Source organism: Somniosus microcephalus, unplaced genomic scaffold (assembly GCF_052327205.1).
Source record: "Somniosus microcephalus isolate GS21.2 unplaced genomic scaffold, FLI_Smic_1.0 scaffold497, whole genome shotgun sequence".
In the NCBI taxonomy this organism is placed as follows: Eukaryota; Metazoa; Chordata; class Chondrichthyes; order Squaliformes; family Somniosidae; genus Somniosus; species Somniosus microcephalus.
The window spans coordinates 42,592-65,936 of NW_028225684.1; positions in this window are offsets into that span (position 1 = coordinate 42,592).

A 23,345-nucleotide genomic window follows, 5' to 3' on the forward strand; every position below is an offset into this window, starting at 1 on the left:
TCCGCAACCAGATCTATATTCATCTCTCTCACCTCGACCAGATCTACATCCATCGCTATCTCCCCGACCAGATCTACATCCATTTCTCTTCCCGACCAGATCGACATCCATCTCTCTTCCCAACCAGATCTACATCTATCTCGCTCTCCCCGACCAGATCTACATCTACCTCTCGCACCGACCAGATCCATCGCTCTCTCCCCGACCAGATCTACATCCATCACTCCCTCACCAGATCTACATCTATCTCCCTCTCCCCGACCAGATCTACATCCATCTCTCTCTCCACGACTAGATCTACATCCATCTCCCTCTCCCCAACCATATCTAAATCCAACTCTCTCCCTGACCAGATCTACATCCATCTCTCCCCGGCCAGTTCTACATCCATCTCTCTCTCCCCAACCAGATCTAGATACATCTCTCTCCCCGAACAGATCGACATCCATCTCTCTGCCCGACCAGATCTACATCTATCTCTCTCTCCCTGTCCAGATCCACATCTATCTTTCACACCGACCAGATCTACATCCATCTCTCTGCCCCCGACCAGATCTACATCTCTCTGTCTCCAACCAGATCTACATCCATCACTCCCTCACCAGATCTGCATCTATCTCTCCCTGACAAGATCTACATCCATCACTCCCTCACGAGATCTACATCTATCTCTCTCGCCCCGACCAGATCTACATCCATCTCTCTTTCTGCGACCTGACCAACATCCATCTCTCTCCCAGACCTGAACTACATCCACCGCTCTCTCCCCGATCAAATCTACATCCATCTTTCTCTCCCTGTCCAGATCGACAACCATCTCTCCCCAATCAGATCTACATCCATCTCTCCCGACCAGATTTCCATCCATTTCTCTCCCCCGACCAGATCTACATCCATCTCTCACCCCCCGAACAGATCTGCATCCCTCTCTCTCTTCTCAACCAGATCTACATCCATTTCTCTCTCCCCGAACAGATCGACAACCATCTCTCTCCCCGACCAGATCTACATCTCTCTCTCTCTCCCCGACCAGATCCACATCAATCTCTCTCTCCCCGACCAGATCTACACCCATCTCTCCCCGACCAGATCTACATCTATCTCTCCCCAACCAGATCTACATCCATCTCTCTCTCCCCGACCAGATCTACATCTATCTCTTCCCGACCAGATCTACATCCATCTCTCTCTCCCCGACCAGATCTACATCCATCTCTCTCTCCCCGACCAGATCTACATCCATCTCTCCCCGACCAGATTTACATCCATCTCTCTCTCCCCAACCAGATCTACATCCATCTCTCCCCAATCAGATTTACATCCATCTCTCCCCAACCAGATTTACATCCATCTCTCTGTCCCCAACCAGATCTACATCCATCACTCCCTCAGCAAACCTACATCTATCTCTCCCCGACAAGATCTACATCCATCACTCCCTCACCGGATCTACATCTATCCCACTCTCCCCGACCAGATCTTCATCCATCTCTCTAGCCCCAACCAGATCTACATCCATCTCTCTCTCCGCAACCAGATCTATATTCATCTCTCTCACCTCGACCAGATCTACATCCATCGCTATCTCCCCGACCAGATCTACATCCATTTCTCTTCCCGACCAGATCGACATCCATCTCTCTTCCCAACCAGATCTACATCTATCTCGCTCTCCCCGACCAGATCTACATCTACCTCTCGCACCGACCAGATCCATCGCTCTCTCCCCGACCAGATCTACATCCATCACTCCCTCACCAGATCTACATCTATCTCCCTCTCCCCGACCAGATCTACATCCATCTCTCTCTCCACGACTAGATCTACATCCATCTCCCTCTCCCCAACCATATCTAAATCCAACTCTCTCCCTGACCAGATCTACATCCATCTCTCCCCGGCCAGTTCTACATCCATCTCTCTCTCCCCAACCAGATCTAGATACATCTCTCTCCCCGAACAGATCGACATCCATCTCTCTGCCCGACCAGATCTACATCTATCTCTCTCTCCCTGTCCAGATCCACATCTATCTTTCACACCGACCAGATCTACATCCATCTCTCTGCCCCCGACCAGATCTACATCTCTCTGTCTCCAACCAGATCTACATCCATCACTCCCTCACCAGATCTACATCTATCTCTCCCTGACAAGATCTACATCCATCACTCCCTCACGAGATCTACATCTATCTCTCTCGCCCCGACCAGATCTACATCCATCTCTCTTTCTGCGACCTGACCAACATCCATCTCTCTCCCAGACCTGAACTACATCCACCGCTCTCTCCCCGATCAAATCTACATCCATCTTTCTCTCCCTGTCCAGATCGACAACCATCTCTCCCCAATCAGATCTACATCCATCTCTCCCGACCAGATTTCCATCCATCTCTCTCCCCCGACCAGATCTACATCCATCTCTCTCTCCCCGAGCAAATCTATATCCATCTCTCTCCCCGACCAGATCTACATCTCTCTCTCTCTCCCCGAACAGATCGACAACCATCTCTCTCCCCGACCAGATCTACATCTCTCTCTCTCTCCCCGACCAGATCCACATCCATCTCTCTCCCCCGACCAGATCTACATCCATCTCTCTCTCCCCGAGCAAATCTATATCCATCTCTCTCTCCCTGACCAGATTTACATCCATCTCTTCCCGACCAGTTCTACAACCATCTCTCTCTCCACGACCAGAGCTACATCTATCTCTCCCCTACCAGATCGACATTCATCTTTCTCACCTCGACCAGATCTACATCAATTTCTCTCTCCCCGACCAGATCTACATCCATCTCTCTCTCCCCGACCAGATCTACATCCAACTCTCTCTCCCCGACCAGATCTACATGCATCTCTAACCCCCCGAGCAGATCTACATCAATCTCTCTCTTCCCGACCAGATCTACATCCATCTCTCTCTCTCCCCAACCAGATCCACATCTATCTATCTCCCCCGACCAGACCTACAGCCATCTCTCTCCCGACCAGACCTACATCAATCTCTCTCTCTTCCCAACAAGTTCTACATCCATCTCTCTCTTCCCGACCAGATCTACATCCATCTCTCTCTCTACGACCAGATCTACATCCATCTCCCCGACCAGATCTACATCCATTTCTCTCTCCCCGACCAGATCTCCATCCATCTCTCTCTCCCCGACCAGATCTACATCCATCTCTCTCTCCCCGACCAGATCTACATCCATCTCTCTCTCCCCGACCAGATCTACATCCATCTCTCTCACCCCGACCAGATCTACATCCATCTCTCTCCACGACTAGATCTACATCCATCTCTCTCCACGACTAGATCTACATCCATCTCGCTCTCCCCAACCAGATCTACATCCATCTCGCCCAAACAAATTTCCATCCATCTCTCTCCCCCGACCAGATCTACATCCATCTCTCTCTCCCCGATCAAATCTATATCCATCTTTCTCTCCCTGACCAGATTTACATCCATCTCTCCCCGACCAGATCTACATCCATCTCCCTCCCCGACCAGATCTACATCCATCTCTCTCCCCGACCAGATCTACATCCATCTCTCTCCATGACTAGATCTACATCCATCTCGCTCTCCCCAACCAGATCTACATCCATCTCGCCCGAACAAATTTCCATCCATCTCTCTCCCCCGACCAGATCTACATCCATCTCTCTCTCCCCGATCAAATCTATATCCATCTTTCTCTCCCTGACCAGATTTACATCCATCTCTCCCTGACCAGATCTACATCTATCTCTCTCTCCCCGACCAGATCTACATCCATCTCTCTCTCCCTGACCAGATCTACATCCATCTCTCTCTCTCCATGACTAGATCTACATCGATCTCTCTCTCCGCGACCTGGACTACATCCATCTCTCTCTCCTTGACCAGATCTACATCCATCTCTATCCCCCCGACCAGATCCACACGCATTACACACCCCCCGAGCACATCTACATCCATCTCTCTATTCCCAACCAGGTCTACATCCATCTCTCTCTCCCCGACCAGATTTAAATCCATCTCTCTGTCCCCGAACAGATCTACATCCATCACTCCCTCAGCAAATCTACATCTATCTCTCCCCGACAAGATCTACATCCATCACTCCCTCACCAGATCTACATCTATCTCACTCTCCCCGACCAGATCCACATCTATCTCTCTCCCCCCCTGTAAGAATTCGCAATAATTTATAGTTCTGAAGATCAATTTTTTTGATTAAAGAATCCCTGGGCGTTGTGCTTTTAAATTTCCAGGAATAAAAATGGCTGTCACCACATGGCCGCAGACAAAGGACAATGCTTTGTTTACAAAGCAATTGAATGCTATTAGCATTTGTTTGTATATCGAGTGGATACATCTAAACTGCAGAAGAGACTTTTGTACCTTGAATGGGAAACGTTTAACAATTGAATGGGTTTTAAATCACCCAGCACTGGACAATAGGGCTGTTGCATTCTTTTGTTTCAGCCCAGGGAGCTCCGGAAGACACATTAACCCAATCTAACCACTTTGAGTTAGCCAATCACAGCTTTCTCTTGTGTATTGGACCCTTTGGGTGGGGAATTTTGCACACAGCCCTTGCAAGGCAGAACGGCAGGGGCCTCACCAGGTATAAAGATAGCGGCTGAGAAGCTATCTCTCGCCCTTACTTCGCTGGACCACAGGTGAGCAGAGTGTTCTGACTCCTCAACAAGGCAACCTAGCAGGAGTTAAGGGGTGGTGATTTAAGGGTATTGCTAAGATTGTTTAAATAACATTGTAGCCATTGTATCCCTCGTTTTCGCCGTCTGCAACCCCCCTGTTATATAGTTTTTCTGTAATTACTGTGTTCGTGTCGTATAGTTTATTCTTTTGATTGTAGTTTATTTAGTTAATAAAACTTGATTTTTTTCTCTCATCCAAACCACTTGTTCCATTTTAATATCATTAATTATAAGTTCCTCCACTCAGAACTAAAGGAGGGGTAGCGATTCGGAACCGCTGTTTTAAAATTGGTTTTATTGGAATTGGTCTGAGTACAGGCAAAGGCTGCAAGACCAGGAAAATTACTTTAAACCAGTTTAAAGAAGCCCCCAAACCCTTACAATGGCGAGCCAGCCAGGAGTGGAGGCCGTTTTTGATTTAATAAGTGGTCTGGATCTGGAGAAAGCATCAGCTCTTGTTTCTCTCGTTGTTTTCAGTATGTGGGTAGCCCTGCGGATGTTAGCAGCAGTGTGTAGGCTGACCTATTGGGGTATAGATGGCTGGGTTAGGAAGGGTGTGAAGAGAGAGCAGGAGGAAAGGTTTAGGGAAGCAAAGGCAGCTTATAAGCTGGCCTGCGCCCTAAGGTTTGAGGAAGCAGATCATGGCCCCTGTAGGGCAGAGATAGAAAGCCTTAACATGGCTTTAAATGCATCAAAGGGGATGATTTGTCTGATCAGCCCGAAGGCAGGTCAGCTGGACTTTACTGGCAGCCCAAGTAGAACCATCCCACAGGCAGCACCCAGAACGGTGCTGGATTGGGAATTAGAGACCCCAAGACCGCAGCCCACAGCTCCGAGTCTTGAGGAGCTCTGGCAGCGAGGAGGGGTGGACAATGGGGTGGTAGAAGAACACCAGCAGGTCCCGCTAGGCAGGCGGGGACTAGGACCAGTGTACCCCTTCCAACAACGGAGGTACGGTCCGCCCGTGAGGAGTGAGCCTGAGAATAGGAATCCTCAGCCCACAGCAAGTTCAAGTTCACAGGCAAGCACTGTGGCTTGTGTGGGGGGAGGAGCCATTCATGTTCAGAGTAAGCTGTTTAAGCAGGGGAACAGGGAAGGAGAGTTCTGGGACCCCTGTAGAGCAGGTCCAGTAGCAGAAATCCAGGACAAGGGAGGCACACAGGGGATAGTTTTGGCCCCAGAAAAAAGGCAGGTCCAAAATTCCCCAGTTAAAGCCACCTGGGTGAGGGAACATGCGTTTGCTGTCCATGCAAGTTCAAGTTCACCGCCTGTAAAGACAGGCACTGTGGCCTGTTTAAAGGGACCAGCTTCCCAGCCCGCTTCTAGAGTGGCACCCCCCCCCCCCCCATGATGTGGGACCCTGCGGGGGCAGGGATAGCAATCCCTCTTGCAGGAGACAAAGGGGGGGAGCTGACACCAGGTTTTAAACATGGGGAGGAAAATTTCCAGCCACCAGCAGCGGGTGGTGAGAGTATACCTGCCCCCAGCACAGGAGTGGACAGGGATTCCATCTGGCATGACGGTTTATTCCTGAAACTTATCGAAAGGGGTAGGAGGGAAAACATATGATGTAATTAAATCAATGTATACAAACAACAAATGTGCAGTTAAAATTGGAGACAAACAAACAAAATACTTCCCACAGGGGCGGGGGGTGACGCAGGGCTCGCCAATCTCACCGACACTCTTTAATATTTACATAAATGGATTGGCAAAACTACTTGAACAATCTACAGCACCCGGCCTCACCCTATATGAATCCAAGGTTAAATTCCTCCTCTATGCAGACGACCTGGTTCTGCTGTCACCTACTAAAGAGGGGCTACAGCAAAACCTGGACCTGCTGGAGTCGTACTGCCAGACTTGGGCCCTGACAATAAATCCCCAAAAAACCAAAGTCCTTGTGTTCCAGCAAAGATCCAAACATCAGGGACCCAAAATAAATTTCACAGTAGGAACAACCAAAATTGAACAAACCACTAACTACACATACTTGGGCTTAAAAATCAGTTCTACGGGAAACTTCAAACTGGCTGTGAATGAACTGAAAGAGAAAGCAAGAAGGGCTTTCTATGCCATCAAAAAATCAATCCAAATAGAAATCCCAATTAGCATTTGGCTCAAAATTTTCAAATCAGTAATTGAACCAATTGCACTCTATGGCAGTGAGGTATGGGGACCGCTAACTCAACAAGAATTTGCAAAATGGGACAAACACCCAATTGAGATCCTACATGCAGAATTCTGTAAAAGTATCCTCCGGACTCAAAGGAAAACAGTAAACAATGCATGCAGGGCGGAACTAGGCCAATATCCATTAATAATCACTATCCAAAAAAGAGCCACCAAATTTTGGAATCACCTACAAATGAGCAATCCCCAATGCTATCACTACGACGCCCTGAAATGCCAAGAGCTGACCATAAAGAAGAATACCCTCAGTCAACTAGTCCTGGGACTCAGTGAAGTAACTACTAACAATACTAACAATAACCAGCCCCAGGACAGTGACAGGGTAACACAAAGAATTCGACCCAACACAATCGTCGCTAAGCAAAAGGAAAAATATCTGACATATTGGGCAGAAACAACAAAAACCCAAAGCAAACTCAATTGCTACTTGGCCCTAAACAGACAATACAACATAGCTGATTACCTGACCATGGTAAAGGATAACAAACTGAGAAGAACCTTGACAAGGTACAGACTTAGCGAACATAGCCTAGCGATCGAAAAAGGCAGACACAGGCAGACCAGGCTGCCAAGAGAGGACAGGATATGCTCTCACTGCAGTCAGGGAGTGGTGGAGACAGAGATGCACTTCCTCACAGCCTGTGGAAAATATCAGGGCATCAGGGAGAATTTCTACCAAAAATTCTCACAAATATGCCCTGATTTCAGAAATCTGAATGACAACCAAAAACTCCCATTCCTACTGGGAGAGGAGAGAAGCTGTGTAGCACTGGCGGCACGCTATGTTGCAGCTTGCCATGAACAGAGGGACAACCGGTAAACTGAGAAAAGAATATATATAAACAATGCGAATGTATATTTGTACACTCAGGGATATACCTGTTTGTACACTATGAATAGAACTGCATTTATGTGCTAAACCATAAATGTATTTTGATGCTTTGGCAACATAAGATGTAACTTGTCATGCCAATAAAGCGATTTGAATTGTGAATTGTGAAAAGCAGACAAACCCAGAGAGACTCGCACGGGCAGGCTGCCAGGTACATTATACAGTGCGGGTTATTTGGACATGGGGGAGAAGGTTCCCAGCCAGCTGGGGCTGTGACCCAAGCTCAGGGTCCGCAGCCAAAGTTTCCCCCATAGAGACACCCCTCAGAAGGTCTCAGCGGGTGCCCCAGCCTAAGAAAGCATGGTCACCCACTTTACAGTGGAGTAGGGCGGGCTCCCGAGCCAGGGAGAAGCCAGAGAACAGAGGCCCCCACTCAACAGCCATAAGCTGCGAGGGACCAGAGACAGGAGGCAGTCCAGCTTCGTTGCAGCAATCTGCGACAGTGCCAGAGATTAGCCTGGCCGTCCGGAGACGGGCGGCATTTGTATTATAGCTATGTGTGAATATAGCGTGCTTTTAAGGTGTATTCAAAGTTTTGTTGATTTAACTGGTAGTTTAAAGAGTTTGGCCTAGAAATTCAGTGGATAGCGCCAGCCGTTAACGCCATAAGAGGGGTCTACTTCCAGCGCTAGGCACTTTGCGCCCGGGCGCAGCGCGATCCGCGCCGACGCCCAAATTCAGTTGACATTTAGCGCCGGCGCAAAGTGTTTGCGCCCGCTCAGGTGCGCGCGCAGCTTATGACATCATATCGTCGCGCAACGCTGTTTGTGCGCCCCAAACCGGAAATTCAGTGGCGCCCGCCCAATGTGGGCGTGGCGCTGCTAAGAACTGTGAAGTGGAACGCAACAGAGGCCCTGTGGGCCTCGGGGAGTGCTAATTAAAGGGCACTTACACTGACCTATAAAGCCCAGCCATTTTGCTGCAATGACTTTACTGCTTTGGATTTCTGGACAGAGACCAAGGGACAGAGCTAACTGATTTGGGACAACATAGGAGAGGTATTTTTGGCTTCTGGCCAGTGCTTTGACATTTGACTCATTGTGATTTCACTGTTTTCAACTTCATTATGGGGGCTGTATGGGGGTGCAACCCTGAGTTGCAGCATTATGTGCGAAGGGCTCGCAGACGCTGTGAGAGAGGGCCAGCCATGCCTAGACGCAGAGGGGCCACCAGGCGTCAGCAACGTAGGCCTTACACACTCGGGCAATACCGGCAGCAGGTGTCCTATCTCACCATGACTGCGGCGCATTGTGTTAAGAGGCTGCGCTTCAGAAGGGAGGTGGTTGCAGAGATCTGCCAGCTGCTTCACAGAGATCTGCGTCCACAGCTGATGTGCAGGACGTCTCTCTCGGTGGAAGTGAAGGTCATGGTGGCTCTGAGCTTTTATGCAAGCGGCTCCTTCCAAGCCGCTGCTGGGGACATAGCGAACATCTCCCAGTTTGCCGCGCATCGCTGCATCCAGCAGGTCACCGATGCACTTTTCGTAAGGAGACACCAATTCATCTCCTTCCCCATGACCCGACAGAGGCAGGAGCAGCGTGCAGTCGGATTTGGCAGGTTTGCGGGCTTCCCCATGGTGCAGGGCGCCATTGACTGCACGCATGTGGCTATGCGGGCACCTATCCACAATGCCGAGGATTACCGCAACCGGAAGGGCTACCATTCCCTCAATGTACAGCTGGTGTGTGACCACAGGCAGCGCATCCTAGCTGTCAATGCCCGCTTCCCAGGAAGCAGCCACGATGCATTCATCCTGCACCAGACTACTGTGGCTGACATGTTCGAGGCACAGCCTCCACCAAGGGGATGGCTTATTGGGGACAAGGGCTACCCTTTGTGTACATGGCTCATGACCCCGCTCCGCGCGCCCAGGACCCCAGCGGAGGAGGCATACAACGAAAGCCATCAAGCCACAAGGAACATCATAGAGCAAACGATAGGCGTCCTCAAGCAACGGTTCCGCTGCCTGGATCGTTCCGGCGGCTCTCTACAGTACTCGCCGGATAGAGTCTCCCAGTTCGTCGTCGTGTGCTGCATGCTGCACAACCTGGCTATCCGCAGGACTCAGGCACTGCCACCTGACATTGCACCACCACCTCAGGAGGACGAGCAGGAGGACCATGAGGAGGAGGAGGAGGAGGAGGAGTACCAGCCCAGGAGGGAGCCACAAGGTCCAAGGGCCGTCCGCCGGGGGCTTATTGCTCGACACTTCTAGGCCCCCTGTCAGGGAATGGGCTGTGGAAATGTACGCACCTGAAGGCAGCCGCTCCGCAAGCCCTCAGCCGGTTAACGCAACAACCACTTGAAACATGACACCTGGACATGCTGAATAAATAAAACGCTTTATTTCACAAACTCAGGGCCCTTCCCACATGAAACAGAAAAACAGACAAGAGCCCCAAAAAACAGTCAAAAACATCTGTTGCTCCCAAAACCTGGGGAGGACTTACAAAACTTGGCCATCCAAATGGCCTTCAACATCGGCCTTACAAAAATAAGGGCCCCCCTCCACAACACAAACACCCCCATAAAAACAAACAAGGCCTTGATCTTCGGCCTTCCCAAAATAATCCCCCCCAAAACACAAGCCCCCCCATATATAAAAAACTGCTCTCACCACACTCTAGTGGGTGTGCCAAGAGGGCGAGTCCTTAGACAGCCTTCCCCGGCCCCTGCCCAACCTGCTGCTCCGCCTCAACCTGGGCCCTGTGGCTGGGACAAGGCTGGGGGAAGGCTCATGAGGGCCCCGAGGCGTGTCGGCAGATGCCCTTGGGGGTCGGCCTAGACGATGCACGTCCCGGGAGGGGCCGGCTGCTGACTGCTGCAGCTGTCACTGGCCAGCATCAGTGCCAGCAGCAGCTCGTCGCACCTTGGCTGGGGGAGTGGCAGTGTCGGCTGCACCAAGGGGGGCAAGCTGGCTGATGGCAGGCGCGCGATGTTCGCCAGAGACACTGGCACTCGGCCGGCCTGGCAGTGCAGCAGGCGCAGCTATCTGGTGGAGGCCAGACCGCTGTGCTGCAGCAGGGCGGCGGGTGCCGTGGCGAAGCCTCTGTGCCACAGCGAGTGTGGCAGAAGTGAGTGCCCGAACTGCCCTGGTATGTGGCTGCATCAGCTGTGCCAGTGTCTGGACGGCACCACTCATCTCGCGAGTCGCGTCCTGCACTGCCGCGAGATGCTGGACACCCCTGTCATGGGCTGCCGCGAGTTGTTCCACCCCCCTGGCCTGTGATTCCCCGAATGCAACCACACTCTGAGCCAGGGACTGAATGGCCTGAGGCATCTGGTCCACAACCCCCATGAACTCCTGGTGGCGCCGCTCAGCGGCCGCCGAGATCTCTTCGAGGAGGCGCACCTCCTGGGCGAGGACCCTCTCCGGACTGGAGGGAGGACTCTCCCTCTGGGGAGAAGGCGGCCGAGCTGGCCAAACCCTCCCGCCTGCTTCAACCCCACTGGGCCCAGGATCTGCCCTCCCCTGCAACACCTCCCCCCTCTGGGGAGCAGGCCGGCGTGCTGCCGGACCCTTCCCGCATGCCTCAACCCCACTGCGCCCAGGATCTGCCCTCCCCTGCAACACCTCCCCCCTCTGGGGAGCAGGCCGGCGTGCTGCCGGACCCTTCCCGCGTGCCTCAACCCCACTGGCCACAGGATCTGCCCTCCCCTGCAACACTTCCCCCTGGCTCTCCTGCAGGCCAGACGTCCCCCCTCCATTGCCATCCCCTGGCGCGGCTGAGGGTTCCCCCGATGTGCCGCCTTCCTCCTGGTCCTCGTCGTCCTCCTCCTCCAAGGGCCTGGCACTCGGAGCTTCAGGGACCACCTCCTCCTCAGCAGCTGAAAGCAGGAAGGCATAAGAGTAGCTTTAGAGTGAGGACACGGCGTCAGCGAGGGAGGCCTGAGTGGTGGCATTATGCGCATTTGTCGGTCAGTGGGAAAGGATCTAGATCTGAAGCGCTAGGGCAACGAGAGAGGTCCAACCGGTCATGTCCTTACCAGTGGGTTCCAGTACAGGGTCCGCATCTCCGATCGCAACAGGGCCAGTCACCCGGGAACGCATGAGTCCAGCCACGCTCTCCTCCAGATCAGTGAGCACCTGGTACTGGGGACGGCCTCCACCGGTGACAGTCTGGCTCCTCAAATTCCTTGCCAGCTTGGCCTGCAAGAGAAAGGACGGACTCTAAGTACAGTGTGGTGCCCTGTTGCTGTGTGCACTGCCTCCCATGGTGGAATAGCTTGGCCAGTGTGGTGCCCTGTTGCTGTGTGCACTGCCTCCCATGGTGGAATAGCTTGGCCAGTGTGGTAAGTGCAGAAAGTGCTATTGATGATCATGCCAGTGCCATTGCTGCGGGAGGAGGGCTGCCCATTAGGCCTTTGAGGTCCCTTTGCCCATAATGTGAGGTTCACATGCAAGGATGAGGAGGACACTGGAAAGGGTACTCACCTTCACCAACCGAGTGAGGTCGTTGAACTTCTTGCGGCATTGGTCCGCACTCCTGGAGACATCGCAGGTGGATGACACCCTGCGGGCGATTCTCCTCCTGGCTTTCCATTACTCGCTCCTGGGAGCCTTGTTGACACTGTCCGGGCACAAGATCTGTCTTTTGTCCTCCACACCATTAATGAGCACCCTCAGAGCATGCTCGGAGAAGCGCTGCGCTCGTTCACGGGCCCTCTCCATGTCTCCGAGCGCTATTTTGGCCCACCAGCAGTGTTGAGGCCTAGCTGCAGGGCTCCAGTATGCAGGGCGTGGCAGCAGTCAAAGTCGACCCTTCCCCCTTTAAGAGCAGGCCGGCGTCAGGGTGTCTGCTGTCAATCAAAACATGACCGCACCTGCGCTGCGCCCGGCCTCGGCGTTATCAGGCCGCATCGCCGGATTAGTGCCTGAACAGAGCATTGCAACGCCAGTTTCAGCGCTCGGCCAAACTCTTGGCCAACTCTACTGAATTTCGGCGAGGTGGCCTGCACTTTCCGGCGGGCGCTAACTTTAGCAAGCGCCCGACTTTAGCGCCCCAAAAGTGTCCAGACTGAATTTCTAGGCCTTTAAGTTTACATGTGTGCCGAACGTTTGTATTTTGGTCCGAGGTCGAGGGACCCGACCATGTCTCCACCTAAGGCAGCAGGTCCATGAGACCTGGCTGCGTGTCCTTTTAAGTTAATACAGGAGATTGGAAAATGAAGCAGCCATGTTCGCCCAGCCCGAGCTGGACACCGAATGAAGATATGGAGACAGAACGTTGGGGACCACCTCGCCACTGGACGAATCCAGGAGACCCCGCAGCGATCTTCGGGAAAAACCAGACAGAGTCCGGAGGAACTTGCCTACTCCTCCTACGGGGAGGAGATGGCTCCAGCTGGGTGGGGCACGGCCCCCAACCCAGCACTATCCTGACCGAAGTTCACGTGCGGGAGACCTCGCTGTTGAGTCACGATGGGGAAGCGCGGGCGCCTTGTGATAGGGACGCGTTCCCCGGGGGTGGGTGGTGATGGCCCGGGAATGATTGTATTGAGGAGGGGGAGACCCAAGAGTCGCGTGGGTGCGGTCGCGGAGGGACGAACTCACCCGGGGGCCCACGGGCAAAGAGGAAGGATGAGTGGGTGGCCGGATCAGTGTGGGGCCAGGGAGAGCCGCCACACAGGCACCCATCATTTTCTGCAGCCAGTCGAGGGAAGACGGGAGGGGGAGGGACTGGGAGTCATGAGATCCCATACTCCCCGGTCTCGGTCTGTGCCAAGGTAATTTTAAACATGAGGGGTACCCTGCCTCCACGAAAGGACAAGGGAACGGCTCGGGGCTGGCGGAGCAGGCTGGTCTGTAAATCCATTCTGCCTGTTTTATAGTTTAAGATGATCAAAGGGGGGTGGAAGGTACTTTTACTGTCCGAGTGGGAGGAGCAATACCCACTCGAATTTCGCGATCCATCATCGGCACGTGATCGGGGTTCATTTAAGCATGTTGTTTAATGATTTTTTGTATTTTGTGTTGCAGCCCCAAGTTGAGCAGAGGCGTCGGATCCTCTCCGTGCTTGGGACCAGTTTGTGACAACTCCAAGTTGAGCAGAGGCGTAGGACCCTCTCTGTGCTTGGGATCATTTTGAGTACATTGTGTAACTAAGATTGCAACATTTTGTAATAAGTTACGATCTAAAAGGTGATTGTAAATTTGGTTTACCTTGTATAATTTTACAAGCGTGTAGGGGTATGAGACCCCTTATTGAAAACTGAAGTATCTGTAAGATGCCTACCATACCATGGTTTTTTTTCTTGAATTAAAGGGGAATAGACGGGACGGGGATCAGTGGCAGATAGCTATTAGGTAAATACAGGGGATGGTTGTTTGTGAGGGGTCAGAAATCATTGCTCATTTCTTCAAGAGGATATTACAAGCAAGCTGGAAGCATCCAAGGGCGGACTGTAAGAATTTGCAATAATTTAGTTCTGAAGATCAATTTTTTTGATTGAAGAATCCCTGGGCGTTGTGCTTTTAAATTTCCAGGGATAAAAATGGCTGTCACCACATGGCCGAAGACAAAGGACAATGCTTTGTTTACAAAGCAATTGAATGCTATTAGCATTTGTTTGTATATCGAGTGGATACATCTAAACTGCAGAAGAGACTTTTGTACCTTGAATGGGAAACGTTTAACAATTGAATGGGTTTTAAATCACCCAGCACTGGACAATAGGGCTGTTGCATTCTTTTGTTTCAGCCCAGGGAGCTCCGAAAGACACATTAACCCAATCTAACCACTTTGAGTTAGCCAATCACAGCTTTCTCTTGTGTATTGGACCCTTTGGGTGGGGAATTTTGCACACAGCCCTTGCAAGGCAGAACGGCAGGGGCCTCACCAGGTATAAAGATAGCGGCTGAGAAGCTATCTCTTGCCCTTACTTCGCTGGACCACAGGTGAGTGTCCTGACTCCTCAACAAGGCAACCTAGCAGGAGTTAAGGGGTGGTGATTTAAGGGTATTGCTAAGATTGTTTAAATAACATTGTAGCCATTGTATGCCTCGTTTTCGCCATCTGCAACCCCCTGTTATATAGTTTTACTGTAATTACTGTGTTCGTGTCGTATAGTTTATTCTTTTGATTGTAGTTTATTTAGGTAATAAAACTTGATTTTTTTCTCTCATCCAAACCACTTGTTCCGTTTTAATATCATTAATTATAAGTTCCTCCACTCAGAGCTAAAGGAGGGGTAGCGATTCGGAACCGTTGTTTTAAAATTGGTTTTATTGGAATTGGTCTGAGTGCAGGCAAAGGCTGCAAGACCAGGAAAATTACTTTAAACCAGTTTAAAGAAGCCCCCAAACCCTTACACCCTGACCAGACCTACATCCATCTCTCTATCTCCCCGACCAGATCTACATCCATCTCTCTCTCCCCGACCAGATGTACATCCACCTCTCTCTCCCCGACCAGATGTACATCCATCTCTCTCTCCCCGACCAGATCTACATCCATCTCTCTCTCCCCTACCAGATCTACATCCATCTCTCCCCGACCAGATCTACAGCCATCTCTCTCCCCGACCAGATCTACATCCATCTCTCCCCGACCAGATCTACATCCATCTCCCTCTCCATGACCAGATCCACATCTATCTCTCTCACCTCGACCTGACCTACATCCATCTCTCTCTCCGCAACCAAATCTACATCCATCTCTCTGCCTGACCAGATCTACATCCTTCTCTCTGCCCGACCAGATCTACATCCTTCTCTCTCGACCCGACCAGATCTGCGTTCATGTCTCTCACCTCGACAAGATCTACATCCATCTCTCTCTCTCCCCGACCAGATCTATATCCATCTCTCTCTCCCCGACCAGATCTACATCCATCTCTCCCTGACCAGATCTACATCCATCTCTCTGTCCACAACCTGAACTACATCCATCTCTCTCTCCTCGACCAGATCTACATCCATCACTATCCCCCCGACCAGATCTACATGCATTACTCACCCACCGAGCAGATCTACATCCATCCCTCTATTCCCGACCAGGTCTACATCCACCTCTCTCTCCCCGACCAGATTTACATCCATCTCTCTGTCCCCGACCAGATCTACATCCTTCACTCCCTCAGCAAATCTACATCTATCTCTCTCCGACAAGATCTACATCCATCACTCCCTCACCAGATCTACATCTATCCCACTCTCCCCAACCAGATCTACATCCATCTCTCTCTTCCCGACCAGATCGACATCCATCTCTCTTCCCGACCAGATCTACATCTATCTCACTCTCCCCGACCAGATCTACATCCATCTCTCTCTCCCTGACTAGATCTACATTCATCTCCCTCTCCCCGACCAGATCTACATCCACCTCTCCCCAACCAGATCTACATCCACCTCTCTCTCCCCGACCAGATCTACATCCATCTCTATCTCCCCGACCAGATCTACATCCATCTCTCTCCCTGACCAGATCTACATCCATCTCTCTCCATGACCAGATCCACAGCTATCTCTCTCACCTCGACCAGACCTACATCCATCTCTCTCCTTGACCTGATCTACATTGATCTCTCCCCAATCAGGTCGACATCCATCTCTACCCGACCAGATCTACACCCATCTCTCTCCCCGACCACAGCTACATCCATCTCTCCATGACCAGATCTACATTCATCACTCCCTCAGCAGATCTACATCCAGCTCTCCCAACCAGATCTAAATCCATCTCTCTCTCCTCAACCAGATCTACATCCATTTCTCTCTCCCCGACCAGATCTACATCCTTCTCTCTTCCCGACCAGATCTACATCCACCTCTCCCCGACCAGATCTACATCCATCTCTCTCTCCCTGACCAGATCTACATCCATCTCTCCCCGACCAGATCTACATCCACCTCTCTCTCTTCCCGACCAGATCTACATCCACCTCTCCCCGACCAGATCTACATCCATTTCTCTCTCCCCGACCAGATCTACATCCATCTCTCTCTCCCCGACCAGATCTACATCCACCTCCCTCTCCCCGACCAGATCTACATCATCTCTCTCTCCCCGACCAGATCTACATCCATCTCTCTCCCCAACCAGATCTACATCCATCACTCCCTCACCAGATCTTCATCCATCTCTCTCTCCGCGACTAGATCTACATCCATCTCTCTCTCCCCAACCAGATCTACATCCATCTCTCTCTCCCCAACCAGATCTACATCCATCTCTCTCTCCGCAACCAGATCTACATCCATCTCTCTCTCCCCGACCAGATCTACATCCATCTCTCTCTCCCTGACCAGGTCTACATCCATCTCTTTCTCCCCGACCAGATCTACATCTATCTCACTCTCCCCGACCAGATCTACATTTATCTCTCTCCCCGACCAGATCTACATCCATCACTCCCTCACCAGCTCTACATCTATCTTTCTCTCCCCGACTAGATCTACATCAATCTCTCTCTCCCCGACCAGATCTACATCGATCTCTCTCTCCATGACTAGATCTACATCCATCTCCCTCTCCCCAACCAGATCTACATCCATCTCTGTCCCCGACCAGATCTACATCCATCTCTGTCCCCAACCAGATCTACATCCATCTCTCCCTCACCAGATCTACATCTATCTCTCTCTCCCCGACAAGATCTACATCCATCGCTCCCTCTCCAGATCTACATCGATCCCACTCTCCCTGACCAGATTTACATCCATCTCTCTAGCCCCAACCAGATCTACAACCATCTTTCTCTCCTTGACCAGATCTACATCCACCTCTCTCTCCCCGACCAGATCTACATCCATCTCTCTCTCCCTGACCAGGTCTACATCCATCTCTTTCTCCCCGACCAGATCTACATCCATCTCTCCCCAACCAGATCTACATTCATCTCTCTTTCCCCGACCAGATTCACATCTATCTCCCCCGACCAGACCTACATCCATCTCTTCACGACCAGATCTACATCCATCTCTCTCCCCGGCCAGATCTACATCCATCTCTCTCTCCCCGACCAGATCTACATCCATCTCTCTCACCTCGAACAGACCTACATCCACCTCTCTTTCCCTGACCAGATTTGCATCCATCTCTCTCTCCACGACTAGATCTATATCCAGCCCTCACTCTCCTCGATCAGATCTACATCCATCTCTCCCCGACCAGATCTACATCCATCTCTCCCCGACCAGACCTACATCCATCTCTCCCCAACCAGATCTACATTCATCTCTCTTTCCCCGACCAGATTCACATCTATCTCCCCCGACCAGACCTACATCCATCTCTTCACGACCAGATCTACATCCATCTCTCTCCCCGGCCAGATCTACATCCATCTCTCTCACCTCGAACAGACCTACATCCACCTCTCTTTCCCTGACCAGATTTGCATCCATCTCTCTCTCCACGACTAGATCTATATCCAGCCCTCACTCTCCTCGATCAGATCTACATCCATCTCTCCCCGACCAGATCTACATCCATCTCTCCCCGACCAGACCTACATCCATCTCTCCCCAACCAGATCTATATTCATCTCTCTTTCCCCGACCAGATTCACATCTATCTCTCTCCCCCGACCAGACCTACATCCATCTCTTCACGACCAGATCTACATCCATCTCTCTCCCCGGCCAGATCTACATCCATCTCTCTCTCCCCGACCAGATCTACATCCATCTCTCTCACCTCGAACAGACCTACATCCACCTCTCTTTCCCTGACCAGATTTGCATCCATCTCTCTCTCCACGACTAGACCTATATCCAGCCCTCACTCTCCTCGATCAGATCTACATCCATCTCTCCCCGACCAGATCTACATCCATCTCTCCCCGACCAGATCTACATCCATCTCTCCTCGACCAGATCTACATCCATCTCTCTCTCCCTGACCAGATCTACACCCATCTCTCTCTCCATGACCAGATGTACATCCATCTCGCTCTCTACAACCAGATCTACATCCATCTCTCCGTGGCCTGAACTACATCCATCTCTCTCTCCTCGACCAGAACTACATCCATCTCTATCCCCCCGACCAGATCTACACGCATTACTCACCCCCCGAGCAGATCTACGTCCATCTCTCTAGCCCCGACCAGACCTACATCCATCTCTCTCTCCACGACTAGACTGTAAGGATTCAAGGGGGCTCCTTTTAACTGGTTTAAGGTAATCTACCTGGCCAGCAGTCTTTTTGCTGCTACACTCTAAACCAATTTACAAACAGCGGTTTCGAATCGCTACCCCTCCTTTAGTTCTGAGTGGGGGAACTTATAATTAATGATATTAAAACGGAACAAGTGTTTTGGATGAGAGAAAAAAATCAAGCTTTATTAACTAAAAGAAACTATAATCACAATATCAAACTATCCCACACGAACACAGTAAAATTGTAAAACTATATAACAGGGGGGTTGCAGACGGCGAAAACGAGGGATACAATGGCTACAATGTTATTTAAACAATCTTAGCAATTCCCTTAAATCACCATCCCCCCTTAACTCCTGCTAGGTTGCCTTGTTGAGGAGTCAGAAACTCTGCTCACATGTGGTCCAGCGAAGAGAGAGAGAGAGAGAGCTCACCTATGGTCCCAGGAAGTCAAGAGAGAGAGAGCTGGCTTCTCAGCCCTTATCTTTATACTCTGGTGAGCCCCTGCCGTTCTGTGTGCAAAATTCCCCACCCAAAAAGGGTCCAATACACAAGAGAAAGCTGTGATAGGCTAACTCAAAGTTGTTAGACTGAGTTAATGTGATTTTCGGAGCTCTCTGGGCTGAAACAAAAGGGAGATACAACTGCTCTATTGTCCAGTACTGGGTGATTTAAAATCCATTCAAATCTTAACGTTTCCCATTCAAGATACAAAAAGTCTCTTCTGCAGTTTAGATGTATCCACTCGATATACAAACAAATGCTAATAGCATTCAGTTGCTTTGTAAACAAAGCATTGTCCTTTGTCTTCATTGAACCTTACTTCCAGACACAGAAAGCTGCATTCCAAGCCTCTTTTGTCTCGGCCATGTGGTGTCCGCCATTTTTATCCCTGGAAATTTAAAAGCACATCTCCCAGGGATACTTTAATCAAAAAAATGAATCTTCAGAACTGTAAATTATTGCGAATTCTTCCAGTCCGCCCTTGGATACTTCCAGCTTGCTTGTAATATCCTCTTGAAGAAATGAGCAATAATTTCTGACCCCCCACAAACAACCATCCCCTGTATTTACCTAATAGCTATCTGCCACTGATCCCCGTCCCGTCTATTCCCCTTAAATTCAAGAAAAAAACCATGGTACGGTAGGCATCTTACAGATACTTCAGTTTTCAATAAGGGGTTGTGGTAAACCACTGTTTGTATTCCACTGTGTACATGCCTGGACATGCCTCGGCTGACTCCTCCCACAAGTCCTAGTATAAAGGTGACTGCTCCCCAGCCCTTTGTATTTCTGGACCGGTCGACCACTCGAGGCAGACCTTCATTCTTTTGTTAATAAAAGCCTTTAGTTACTCTCTTAACTCTCAGTCTTTTATGAGTAATTGATAGCGCATCAGGGGTCTCATACCCCTACACGCTTGTAAAATTATACAGTGTAAACCAAATTTACAATCACCTATTTTTTTACATCATAAGTTATTACAAAATGTTGCAATCTTAGTTACACAATGTACTCAAATTATCGCAAGCACGGAGAGGGTCCTACACCTCTGCTCAACTTGGAGTTGTCACAAACTGGTCCCAAGCACGGAGAGGATCCGACGCCTCCGCTCAACTTGGGGCTGCAACACAAAATACAAAAAAATCATTAAACAACATGCTTAAATGAACCCCGATCATCACGTGTCGATGATGGGTCGCGAAATTCGAGTGGGTATTGCTCCTCCCACTCGGGCAGTAAAAGTACCTTCCACCCCCCTTTGATCGTCTTAAACTTTAAAACAGGCAGAATGGATTTTCCGACCAGCCTGCTCCGCCAGCCCCGAACCGTTCCCTTGTCCCTTTGTGGAGGCGGGGTACCCTTCACGTTTAATAACCTTGGCACAGACCGAGACCGGGGAGTATGGGATCTCATGACTCCCAGTCCCTCCCCCTCCCGTCTTCCCTCGACTGGCTGCAGAAAATGATGGGTGCCTGTGTGGTGGCTCTCCCTGGCCCCACACTGATCCGGCCACCCACTCATCCTTCCCAGCCACACTTATCCTCTTTGCCCGTGGGCCCCCGGGTGAGTACCTCCCTCCCTCGACTGCACCCACGCGACTCTTTGGTCTCCCCCTCTATACAATCATACCCGGGCCATCACCACCCACCCCCGGGGAACGCGTCCCTATCACAAGGCGCCCGCGCTTCCCCATCGTGACTCCTCAACAGCGAGGTCTCCCGCAAGTGAACTTCGGTCAGGATAGTGCTGGGTTGGGGGCCGTGCCCCACCCAGCTGGGGCCATATCCTCCCCGTAGGAGGAGTAGGCAAATTCCTCCGGACTCTGTCCGGTGTTTTCCCGAAGATCGCTGCGGGGCCTCCTGGATTCGTCCAGTGGCGAGGTGATCCCCAACATTCCGTATCTTCATTCGATGTCCAGCTCGGGCTGGGCGAACATGGCTGCTTCATTTTCCAATCTCCTGCAAAAACTTAAAAGGACATGCAGCCAGGTCTCACTGAGCTGCTGCCTTAGGTGGAGACATGGTCGGGTCCCTCGACCTCAGACCAAAACACAAACATTCGGCACACATGTAAACTTAAACTCTTTAAACTTTAACTTGAAACTAGTTAAATCCAAAACTTAAAATATACCTTTGGTACACGCTATATACACACACATAACTATAATACAAATGCCGCCTGTCTCCGGACGGCCAGGCTAATCTCTGGCACTGTCACAGATTGCTGCTGGCTGCAGCGAAGCTGGACTGTTTCCTGTCTCTGGTCCCCCGCAGCTTATGGCTGTTGAGTGGGGGCCTCTGTTCTCTGGCTTCTCCCCGGCTCGGGAGTCCGCCCTACTCCACTGTAAAGTGGGTGACCATGCTTTCTTAGGCTGGGGCACCCGCTGAGACCTTCTGAGGGGTGTCTCTATGGGGGAAACTTTGGCTGGCGGACCCTGAGCTTGGGTCACAGCCCCAGCTGGCTGGGAACCTTCTCCCCCATGTCCAAATAGCCCGCACTGTATAATGTACCTGGCAGCCTGCCGGTGCAAATCTCTCTCTGGGTTTGTCTGCTCTTCCCTGCCCACTCCTGTGCTGGGGGCAGGTCTACTCTCACCACCCGCTGCTGGTGGCTGGAAATTTTCCTCCCCATGTTTAAAACCTGGTGTCAGCTCCCTCCCTATGTCTCCTGCAAGAGGGATTGCTATCCCTGCCCCCGCAGGGCCCCACATCATGGGGGGGGACCACTCTAGAAGCGGGCTGGGAAGCTGGCTCCTTTAAATAGGCCACAGTGCATGTCTTTACAGGCGGTGAACTTGAACTTGCCTTGTACAATTTGTCTGAATTTCTCTGTGCCCCATCCCTGCCTGTAATCACTGCCACTGGCCCGGACCCATATGGGTCCCAGAAAGTGCCTGCACGTGCACTCTCTTTGACCAGCATACCGGCCAGTCATTGTGGGGAGGCAGAGGTGGGCGAGGGGGTTGCAGCACCATTGATGGCTGCTACCTTTCCCTGGTTGGTCAGGAGAGACCGCATTGCTTCCAGTAGCGACTCAACTGAGGCGGGGGAGATTCCCGTCCCTACCCTTTGGGCTGGGGCTGGGGGATTCTTTCCCTTGCTATCCTTCCAGGAATTCTTACAGTCTTTTCTCCAGTGACCGTCTTTCCCACACCCATAGCAATTTAACCGAGCCTGGGAGGGACTGTTCCCCTCCTGGTGCCACTCTTTCTTATACTGAGCCCCAGGTTCAACCTCGTGGACTTTACCCTTTTGCTGGGGGCTCTCACCATTCCTCCCATTCCTAAATGTCACCATGAGCTGCCGGATTACAGTCTCTTCGGTTACTAGGGGGTCTTGGGGGTCAAACCATGCGTTGGCCTTTGCTCTTATCTGGGGCAGGCAATTGTACACCAGGCAACGAAGCCATTGGGTCTGCTGCTGCTGGTTCAGCTGTGCCCTATCTTGTCCCCCTGTACATGCACGGTTGTAGACTGGCCACAGCCTGTCTGCAAATGCCTGTGGAGTCTCCCCTTCCTGCTGCAGGGTTCTACCTATTCGATCAAACGGATTGCCGTCGTTCGCACCCATGGCTTCCAGTATTTCCTCCTTCATGTTCTCAAAACCCTTCTGCCCTCTCTTGGCATCATTGGAAAGGGTCTGATAGAGCCTGCTATCCACAGAGAAAAGCAACATTCTGGCTTTCTCTGCATCATCACAGCCGTTAACACCGGCTGCCTGGTCTACTTGTTGGAAGTGCATTGAGGGGTCTCCCTTTCCAGAGAGCATGGGAATATGGTTCACCATGCCTCTGAGCTGCGGGGTATCATAAGGTATGAGAAAGGTATTCTGAACAGCCCCTGGGTTATCATTCACGGGCTGACCGTACCTCCGTTGTCTGAGGGGGTACACTGGTCCTGGTCCCCGCCTGCCTAGCGGGACCTGCTGGCGTTCTACCA